At 42.9% G+C, this 11,427-nt stretch overlaps 1 pseudogene; it reads right to left on the bottom strand.

Annotated features, from left to right (window-relative positions):
- Positions 1–3,114: 3,114 nt before the first annotated feature.
- LOC125097389 (phenylalanine--tRNA ligase beta subunit-like) lies at positions 3,115–10,662 on the bottom strand (annotated as a pseudogene).
- Between the last annotated feature and the right edge of the window lie 765 nt (positions 10,663–11,427).

Here is an 11,427-nt window from a genome sequence, read left to right as displayed (position 1 = left end):
AACGGGCCCACCCCACGTGAATAAGATTTTCTATTTTTCTCAACGTTAACCACTTTGGTTATTCTTTTGCCAATTTCACAAGTAGCTCATGGGTTTTCACTGTGTATTTCTAACCCTTGAACTTGAAACTCACAGCACTTCTCACCACTGACGGTGCACAGGAGGGACAGGTTCCTGGGATTCATTCAGAACGCGTCCTTCCTGTTAGCTGTGTGTGTGCGTGCGTTGTTGCGGCTTCTCTGGGAATGAAAACACCATGGAAGCCCCGAACTCTCCAGACCTCTTCCATGTGTGTCTTCCATCACCCGGCTGTCACCGATACAGCTCGGATCCTTAATATTGGCGGGACTAGATTCTGTTAATTAGCCATTTTTCTTTCTTAAACGCAAGCATCTGATTAGTGATTAGATCACAGGCCTTAAAGCAATTAGGAATAAATACTTCAGCTTTGTTCAAGGAGGTAGGATCTAGGCCGCTTAATCTTATGGGGAAGAACAAAGAAACTTCAGGAAGAACACACTGGTTGTTCCCGGACTTACTCTGCGACTGGCACCTAATCTGTACAACAGCAGTGGGGTTTCAGAAATAAAAGTTTCTTAAAGAGAATGCACAATGCTGGCCTGAAAACTGGGGCATCGCCCAAATCCGTCGATCGATGCTGCACATAAGTACTGGGGGCTGACTTATATTCCAGCATCGGGCTGGGGGCCGCAGTATAAACATGAAGGAAGTCATGGTCTTTGCCCTCATGCTCATGTAGTCTAGTGAGGCATAAAGAAAATCAGCACACGATTACTAAAAAGCTCGAGTCATTTGATAAAGAAAAGCACAGAGAAGTCACACAAAGTATAGGAGTTTAGGGGTGGGAGGCGCGGTGAAGGGAAGGACCGTGAAAGAGACGGTGGCTAACTTGAGAACATAAAGGAAGGTTAGCCTATGTAGAGGGTAAATAATGATGTGAGGGTGGGAAGTGGCAGGAGATAGGACAGGAGAGAAGGAGACATGGGCAGATCACGCAAGGGATAGGAAACTGTGTCTGGGAATTCGGACTTTAACCAGGGCAGTTTGCAATCATGAGAAACGCCAGGAGCAGATTTGTTGACTGGAGAGCTCATTAAGGTCACAATGGGGAGAATAGACTGAGATCGACATGAGGAGGTGGGAAGTCCAGTGACAAGTCTACTTCAGTAGTCTAGGCCAAACAGGAGGACAAGGGCTTCTAGCGGGTATTGTCAGTAGAAGAGATGGAAAAGTGGAAGCTCAGGAAAGACGAGCAACTTTCTTTCTCCCATCCCTACTGAGTGGTAAAGCAGGATTTTGAAACCAGTTCAAGAGGGCCCCCGAATCCTGTCATTTTCCCACTGTACCCGATTTCCCCGCCATGTGTAAAGGACAAACAGGGTTGGGAGATTAAGGAGTGGAGTGTGAAATGGGCTGGAGGGAGAACACACTAGAAAGGGAGAGACCCACTTGCACCGGTGCATGAAGGGGAACCTGGAGAAAGGAAGAGAAAGGGATTCATGTTTATCGGTCACTGTGAAAGGTTGTCTACCACGCTTTCCAAACTTTAAAAGTGCGTAAGAATTCCTTAGAGATCTTATTAAGGTGCAGATTCCAATTCAGTAAGTTGGGTTGGGGTTGGAGATTCTGCATTTTTTTTTTTTTAAGATTCCATTTATTTATTTGTCAGAGAGAGAGAGAGAGAGAGTGAGCACAGGCAGAAAGAGTGGCAGAGGGAGAAGCAGGCTCCCTGCGGAGCAAGGAGCCTGATGCAGGACTGGATCCCAGGACGCCGGGATCATGACCTGAGCCGCAGGCAGCCGCTTAACCAACTGAGCCACCCAGGCATCCCGAGATTCTGCATTTTTAATAAGCTCGCAGGTGAGGCCCATACCACTGGTCCAGGGACCACAGTTTGAGAAGCAATGGTGGAGGCGCCGTTAGGAGCCCAGGGCTTAAGGGATACCAGGAATCGAATCCTGGAGTTGGCACTTATGAATGGTGTGACCTTGTGAAATGTATTAGTTTACAGGGCTGCTACAGCAGAATGCCAAAACCTGGGGGGCCAAACACGACAGAAAGCTACTGTCTCACAGTTCTGGAGGTTAAATGTCTCAAATCAAGGCACCAGCAGGGCCGTGCTCTTTCTGACAGCTCCGGGAGGTGAGGATGGGAGGAATACTTCCTTGCCTTTGCTAGTGTCTGGTACTTGCTGGCAAGATCTGGTGTTCTTTGGTTCACAGATGCATCACCCCAGTCTCAGCCCTGTCTTCTTGCTCTGTACCTACACATTGTCTGTCCTTTGGCAGTGTCTATCTCTGGATCCAAATGTCCCCTCTTCATAAGAACACCAGTTATGTTGGATTAGGGTCTACCCTAATGACCATTTAAACTTGATTATTTCTATAAAGACTATTTCCAAATAAAGTTATACTCTAAGATACTGGGTGTTAAGACTTCAGTATGTCTTTTTTTGTAGGGGGGGCATATTGAACTCATAACAGGCAAGTTATTTTACATCTTTGAGTCTTGGTTTCTTTACCTGTATAATAGGGATAATAATTCCTACTTAAAAAATTTTTATTTATTTATTTATTTGTGAGAGAGAGAGAGGGCATGAGCAGTGGGGAGAGGCAGAGGGAGAGGGACAAGCAGATTCTGTGGGGAGTCCTATGCGGGGTCTGATCCCAGGAACCTGAGATCATGACCTGAGCCAAATTCAGAAGTTTAACTGACTGAGCCACCTAGGTGCCCCGATAATTCCTACCTTATAAAGTTAAATTAATGAATTTAACTTTATTAATAAAAAAGTTTTTATTATTTATCATTATTTATTTTATTATTTTATACTTATACATAAATAAAAATAAATATCTATATTTACAGTATATCATTGATTATGAAATTATCATTTAATTAATATTAATAAAATTAACTATAACAATAAACTGATAACATAAAATATTATATAAATAATAAAATAATAGAATATAAAAATATATATTAAATAACATAGATTAATTATTAAATAATTTATTATTGATAATAATAACAGGTTAAATGAATAATAAAGGCAGAGTACCAGCACACAGGGAAGTATTACTTCGTTTGCGCTTAAAATCCATCTCCTTTAACTATCGCCACCACCTGCCCTGTAATGCAGGCATCATCATTCCCACTGGATATCAGAAGAGACCGGGACTCAACAAGGACAAGAAGCTGGCACAAATTCACACCATTATTAGGATTTAAAACTCAGTTTTCTCCAAAGCCCGTGATGTTTATTCTCCAACGAGGCTGACTGGGGGTACTGACCGTGGAGGCAGAGTTAAAAACTATATCCTGCAGAGGCAACAGCACAGGAAGATGACGATTATTTTTTTTTAATCGGGGAGAGACATGTGCCAAATGCAGATGCTGGTTTCCAAGTGGCCAGAATCACAGATGAGGTGCTCGGAGAGTGCAGGGTTTGGAGGAAGGAGGGGGCAAAGGACAGATGGTATAAGAAGTCCAGGGGATGAATCCCGTTCACTAATTTTTTGTCATCCTTTTTCAAGTTGCAAGGCGGCACTGGCAATTTTTTTTTTTAGTAAGCCACAGAAATTCACAATCAAAATTTCAAAGCTAAAAATGCCTCCATGCTATCCTGGAAAATATTAAACACAACAAAGCAAAACAAAACACCTGAGTGCTTTCCAGCCAACAAACAGAGAAATGTGTAGGCTGTGATGAGTAATTGAACCTACTTTTGTCTGTTTGCAATAAACATTTGCAAAACACATTATCCTTTTGACATTTCCATGAGGATTTCTCATACTCTATCTTCTGCAAAACGCCTTCCATTCTTACCAGGTTCCTCTAATTACCTCTTTGGAAGAAGACCATCTCAGCCCTTCAGAGACATTATCAATTTTAAACCATTGATTCCTAATTTTGGTTGATGTTGCTGTTATACTGAGCTATCTCTTGAGCGTGGAGAGCCAATGCCATCCTAAGGTACAGATAGCTATGAAGAGCCTGAGAGCCAGCCAGAAGAGTGGTGGGGATGGAAGAGCAGGTGGCAGTTTGATGATATTCCTTCCGTGTTTTTCAATCCTATGGTCCTGGCATGGCCCACCAGCGGTAAGGGAGCGACGGTGCCTGGGTTCTGATCCTCTGTCATTTTCGAGCCACGTGGCCTTAAGAAAATTGCTTGGACATTCTATGCCTAAATTTCCTTATCTACAAAACTCGGATAAAAATAGAACCTATTTCACAAAATTATGAGGATCGAAGACGTATAAAGAGCTTAGTTATATGCATCCTGTGTGTCTTCAATAAATGGTAACTGTGATGGTGATTATGTTTGCTTGGCGTGAAGAATGAGACTGTGGAAGTCAGAAGATGTTGTCACTTGTGGAGTGTGGAATCTCCTTGATTTCACTGACAAAGTGGACTTACCCAGCATCCACATTATGTGGAGTATTATAGGGCACAGTAATGATTCTGTATGTGTTTTGTTTTTTCTAATTGTAATGGGATGCCACTGGGGTGCTTTTTAGCAGGGCAGTTGAATGATCAGATTAGCATTTAACAAAGTTATTCCAACTACTCTTTGGAGTCTACTCCAAAGTCTACTCAGAGTAGACGGAGTCAAGGGTATGCCAAGAAAGCAGGCAGGTGAGGCATTTCCAAGGGCATCGACCATGGTCATGGGGGAGGAGATGGAGCGAAGTGGACTCAGCCTGTGAACTGCAGGCAGCTAGCTCCCAAGGACTCGGTTGTAGAGGGGGGAATGTGAAGACGGTCCAGAATTTCAGAACAAGTACACAGAAAGAAACTTGTGGAAAGATAGGCAGGCATCTATGAATACTCCAGAGCAATGGCAAAAAGAACAACAACCAAAAGGAATAGGAATGTCTGTATGGAAAAGAAGAGAGGAAGGAAGACGACCAGAAACTCAGAGATTTGTGGAAGACTTGTGCTCTCCACAGGGTGCTGCAGCACTGTGGGCTGACAGGGCACCATGGTTAAGGTCTGGCAGAAGAGGACGCTGCTGTACTTGAGGAACACTGTGCTGGTCACTTCTGCACAGGAACCATTCAACTTTGAATTGGTGCTTACTCACATTATGCAGGGGTGGTCTTGCCATCAAAATACACAGTAATGCCCTCCGGCACAGAAACGACTCTTGTATCTCCAGGTATACTTAGCATGGTCCCATGGATATAACAAAGTTCTCAGAAAATACTCATTGAATTTGCAAAGTTGTTGAGTAAAAGAGAAAGCATTTATTAACCAGCAACATTTTTGAGAGCGTGTGTTACGCTTCATGAAGATAGAAAATGAATGGGAGATGGATACTGATCTTCTCTTACCCTACCTTTCCTTTCCCTCTCTCTTCTCCCTTACCTCCTTCTGTCTTGTCTATTTCATATATATACATATGAAACATATATATATGTGTATATATGTTTATATACACACACAAACATATATATATCACACACACAAACCTGTACCCACATACACATGCACAAGTGTGTACACACACACACACGCACAAACATGCACCCACAAACATATGCACAAGTGTGTACACACACACACACACACACACACACACACCCCACATACTGCACCAAAAAGGAGAATGAGCAACAGGGAGTCCAATACTGAATCTTTGCACAGATAGAGTCTGGGCCTGCATGACGTGGGTCTCATCCTCCTTAGACCAACAGGCTAGCTAATTATGGCATGCCCTCTTCATGGTAAAGTACACGAAAGCAAGCCCAGTTCTACAATCCAGTCTGAAGCCTCTGCCTGCACCACGCCTGCTTACATCTCGTTGGCCAACACAGGTCACAAGTCAGAATCCAAGGCCAAGGCATGGGTATGTCAAATCTGCAGAATCTGTAAAATTACCTAAAAGGTATAAGCACCAGGAAAGATCTAGACCCATGGTTAACTTGGACAAGTCCTTTGAATCGCCAGGTGTCCTCACTTCTGCAAACAGCTTGGATCAGATCCATGTGTCCTACAGAGTGAAATCTAGCCCTCCAGTAGAATACAAAACGGATTTAGAGGGCACATGGAATTTAGTCAACTCTAAGATCTAATATGTGCATTAGCCGATATTGAGCACAGGAAGCGATGATGATTCACTTTGACTTTGCTTTCAATATTCTCAGCGACAGCAAGGAGTAAGTCCAAGTGAGTGCCCGTGACAAGCCCAAAACCTTTGCTGACTTCCCCTTTTAACAATGAGCTAGCAGACCACAACACTGAGTGAGAATTCCCAAAGAGTGGTTTGTTTTCGTTTTATTTTTTATTTATTTATTTACTTAATTTATTTTTTAAGATGTTATTTATTTATTTGACACAGAGAAAGAGATCACAAGTAGGCAGAGAGGCAGGTAGAGAGAGAGGGGGAAGCAGGCTCCCTGTTGAACAGAGAGCCAGATGCGGGGCTCGATCCCAGGACCCTGGGATCATGACCGGAGTCGAAGGCAGAGGCTTACCGCACTGAGCCACCCAGGCGCCCCCATTTTATTTTTGACTACAGTATATTTATAGCAAGAGACACTAGATTTCATTTAGTTATATAAAGTTTCTTTAAAAATAGATGTATTTAAATAAAAATACATGTATTTAAATAAAAAGAGCCGATTTAAAAAAAATACAAAGTAAATTATTGGTGACAGGCAGAGAACAAAAAGTCATGGCTATGGGCTTGAATGACTGAAGTTTGGGAAATTCTGGATTTGATCATCTTTATGGTTCCAAGATCCTATGATCACTGCCAGCTTCATTGCTCTACCTGTGGTCTCCACTTCCACCCCAAGGCTTTCTCAGAGGAAGACGAGTAGCCTTCTCTTCTGATGGCTTATATGACCCTTCATTTCCCCCTCCCTTCTATATTTGAGCAGCCCAGCTGCCAATATGACTACCCAGCCAGATGTATTTGATTGACATGCTCATTCCTGCACAATGGGCCAGAGTCAGTCACCCCGTGGCTGTCCCTGCCCTTGGCATTGTGACGCATGGGCCCAGATTCCAAATGTCATGTCACATCTCCTCATGGCATCAAAGCACCCTTGAGAGCAGGAAACCCTAACAGATGGCTGAAATGCCTTCAAAAAGACTCCCCCAGACAGCTCGGGAGATGCACAGAGCCCTGTCGGTGGTGATGGGTTGCAGCATATGCTCAACAAAAAATGCCAAAGGGAAGAGAGGTTCCCGCACCCACCGAGACCACAGAGTGTTGGTTCAAATGCTGGGTATCAGCTGCCTTCGACAGAGTGCCATTTGCTTTTGCAAAATATCTGTTAAATCCCTGATCTCAATGCTTAGCATGCTGGACTTTTAAAGGTAGTGATGGAAAACTTTTTATTTACATTGAATATTTCATTACAAAGCAGATGAATGGGGAAAGGTCATTTTCTCTCAGCAGTGGACTGTCACTCCCTCTGGTCCAGGAATTCCTAACCTGCATTTTCTGGATCCTTCAGAAGCACACAGCTGGTCTTAAAGAGGCCTGTGAACCTTCCAAAATTACCTGCGAACATTTTTTTGTGTGTGTGTGTGCCACACACACACACAGGTTTCTGTGGAGAAAGAGTCTAAAACTTTCGTTTGGAATTTCAAAATGGTCCCTGTCTCATTAGAAACCACAGGTCTGGGGCGCCTGGGTGGCTCAGTGGGTTAAGCCGCTGCCTTCGGCTCAGGTCATGATCCCAGGTCCTGGGTTCGAGCCCCACATCGGGCTTTCTGCTCAGCAGAGAGCCTGCTTCCTCCTCTCTCTCTGCCTGCCTCTCTGCCTACTTGTGATTTCTCTCTGTCAAATAAATAAATAAAATCTTAAAAAAAAAAAAAAAGAAACCACAGGTCTAACTGGGCTCCTTAGAGAGAGTGTGTGGGGCAGAAAAATGTCAAACCAAACCAAAACAAAATTAAACCAGGCTGCAGTGTAAGAATCTTTAACATTTTCACATTAAGAAAAACATTTGCTGTTTACCATCCCCATAATTTCAAAAGGGTTATTTCAGTATAGCAGGACATGTAAAAACATTTCAGGAAGCCCATAAGCTCAGATTAAAAATATAAATTAAGCTTTGTTTAAAAAAAAAAAAAATCACTACATTGTCCATTTTCATTTCGCTGGTGGCCAGCACCAATCTGTGGACCAGGATCTGGGAAGCCCTGATTTCAGAGTGGGAAATTCCTACTCAGCATGCAAATCTTTGGAAAACTATGGATTTCTTGGGATTCCCCACAGCTGAGTTCATGACACCACTCCCCCACCCCACCCCATCTCTGTTCCTGGACCACCTGAAGAGAATTCCTTTATCTTTGATTCCACTCCACTGTGACACCTGCTACTACACCCCACGTCCAGGATGGTGGGTTCAATGCAGCAACTCATCTCATTGACTATGGGATGGCTACTTACTATGCTCCCCACGTGAGCCACACTGTGAGCTAGACACTGGATATGCAGAAGTGCTAACCATCCCTTCCTCGAAGGATTTATACTGTGGCAGAGGGGATGACAGAAATAGTGTAAGTGGGGACCATTCCCCACTCTACTACTCTCTCCCACGTTGTCAAAGGAACAAAGGAAAGAGTGTCTGATGCTTTCAAGGCTGTATCACATAATCTATGTTTTGTTTCAATGTGGGGAACCCCAAATAGCACTGAATGATTGAATTATTTTCCCCAAAGGAATTCAAAATGCCTCTTCCCTGTAGAAGCGTGTGACAGAGAATACAGAATGGAGGGTGTTGAAAGAAACACGTTGAATACAGGCAGGAAGTTTGCAGACACCTCACTGCAGGGAGTTGGGCCTCTTTACCATGCAATGGTAATTCCAGTTCTTAAAGTAGGTTTTAAATGTTTGTCTCTGCAAATGCTGGGCTCCACTGACTCTTGCCCATGGGAAGAGCCCAAGGGAAGCAACTGGTGTCAGAGCACACAGTGACAAGGAATGGGACGAGACAGAGGGAGACAGCTGGCAGAATCTGGAGGAGAGACATAGATCCACTGAAATAGAAATGGTTCTCCTGATCATACGGCCAAAGTGTGGGGAAACTGGCAGCTGATTTCAAAATCCACTGTACAGTATGCAGACTTGTGGACAATTTTATGAGGGCTTTCACTCTTTCCCACTCCCCCCACCCATTGCTTTCTACTTTATTTTTTATTTATCTTTTAAAATAGTTGTCTATTTATTTGAAAGAGAGAGAGAACACACAAGCATGAACGGGGAGAGGGGAAGAGGGAGAGAATCTCCAAGCAGATTCCCCGCTCAGGGGAGAGCCCCATTCAAGGCTCATGACCCATGAGATTAGGGCCTGAGCCAAAATGAAGAGTCAGACTCTCAACCAACTGAGCCACCTTGGTGCTCCTGCTACTGCTTTCTACTTTATCAAACATTAAAGCACAAATGGATACTCCCTGTGGGGACAACGAAAGGACAGCAAGGGCAGAGAAGGAAACACTCATGAAGAGAACCAACAGCAGAGACCCATCTTCACCAACAGGGCCAATATTGATTTCCAGGGAGGAGCAGGACATGGTCAGCTCAAATTTGGTGAGGGTATCAGGATGAAGCACCAACCCCAAACTTTGACCCCTGACAAAGATCTCGACACATCACCCAGGAGAAGGGCCTTCAGATGCTTTGATCCCATATTCCCCCCTTCTTTTCACCAGGAAACACCTTAAGTGGCTGTATAATTCCGTCCAGAAGCCCACAGATTATCTCCAACTAAGGATTCTTACTGTATTAAACAGCACTGAGATGCCGGTAGCTTCTTTCATCTAGGTCTCTGCTGGAATCTTCTACTGTCAGAAATTTCTGTTTCAGAAGAAGGGGCATCTTACTATTTGTGGCTATGGTCTTTAGGGGGGCCAAGAAGAAGGGTAATGAGTACTACCTGAAATTCAGTGGCTTTAAGATCCCTTCTATGAACTACCTTTGCTGCAGAGATGTCCAAACCAAGTTTATCAGCAATATCTTCTTGGAGTCACAGAGGAAAGACAAGTGCTTCCGTATATCCACGTCATGTCTTAGAAGTCAGCTACCACGTCATGTCTTAGAAGTCCTCTGAACTTATTACATGGAAAATGGTTAGTCACAGTGTATGTTTCTAGGAGAGCCACCTGAATGTTATTACATCCATAAGCAATAGTTACATTTTTTGTGATATCACATGCATGCAAAATGTCAGTTCTGGTCAACGAGATTTGAATCTCAATCTGATTCCCAACACCCATGACTTCTAGCTCTAAACACAACTTGATCAGAAGCTTGGCAAAATTTCCTGGAGTTCCTCTGATTCCAACTTTTTGCTGCTTAGATCAGATATCACCATCTCCTTTTATTAAGCCAGTTCTGGAAGGGTATATGATTTTCCATTAGGAAAAACCACCTCAGCAGCTTCAATTATAAATTGATTCTCATAATATTCACTGAACATGGTGACAATGACATAGAGAACTACTTTTGCCTTAGTGAAGTCAGTTCTTGTGCATTCACGGAATACATTTCTCCTATTGGCTGCTAATTTGGAATGATTCACATTGAGGCCTTAAAATGATGGCACCATTGCTCTCATAGGTAACCAGGTACAGGAGTTTATTTTCAGCGATACATAAATAATGTTCAAGGAGCACTTTCATTCTTGATACTGTGTTTGATTTTCATCTAACTCTAAAGTTCTAAAATCCTTAGTTAAGAGAGCCTCTCTGACTATCTTTGCATAACAGACTGAATTGAGTGGATTTTACCAGATAGCTACAACTGGCAGGAATCTAGCAGGTAAGTAGATAGGTAAGTAATAGCCGTTACTGTCAGGTAAGCCCCAACCTATCACATAGGTTCTCTCAACACATGTGATAGTGATATTTCCCTTTTAGTTGAAAAGCCAAGGCACAGAGAGATTAGTCACCTTGGCCAAGGATACAAAGCAAGCCAAAGATAGACAGCACTTCACTGACATAGCGTTAAGAATCAAAGAAACAACCACAGGGGCCAGGACCCCAGGTCTTAACTCCTAGTCTGTTGCCAGTCTTGAGTTTTTGGGACATCAAGATTGAATGCTATTCTCCAAAATTTATAGGTGTCCAAACAATTAGAAGATTCATAAAGATGACTGAATGGTTGGAAAACATCCCTATTCCTCTTGCAAAAAGGAACTGCGATTAATATAAAGAAGGGAAAGCTGAAATAAATTGGAAACTTGGAAAACATGATGAATTTTAGAATGAATCAGAGAATATACGATTTAAGGGAATTCAAAGTTATCCTGCCAAACTAAATGGAAATGCTGAGGCACAGAGGATGTAATTATTTTTGTGATATAATGTGACATAAAGTGATATAATTATTTTTGTACAACAAACTAGTAACAGAGTAGGAACTAGCATTTACTTCTCCATGTCCAG

This window comes from Lutra lutra, chromosome 4 (assembly GCF_902655055.1).
Source record: "Lutra lutra chromosome 4, mLutLut1.2, whole genome shotgun sequence".
Taxonomy (NCBI): Eukaryota; Metazoa; Chordata; class Mammalia; order Carnivora; family Mustelidae; genus Lutra; species Lutra lutra.
Note: the sequence above shows the minus strand (reverse complement) of the source record. Positions and strands in the feature narration are given on the sequence as shown.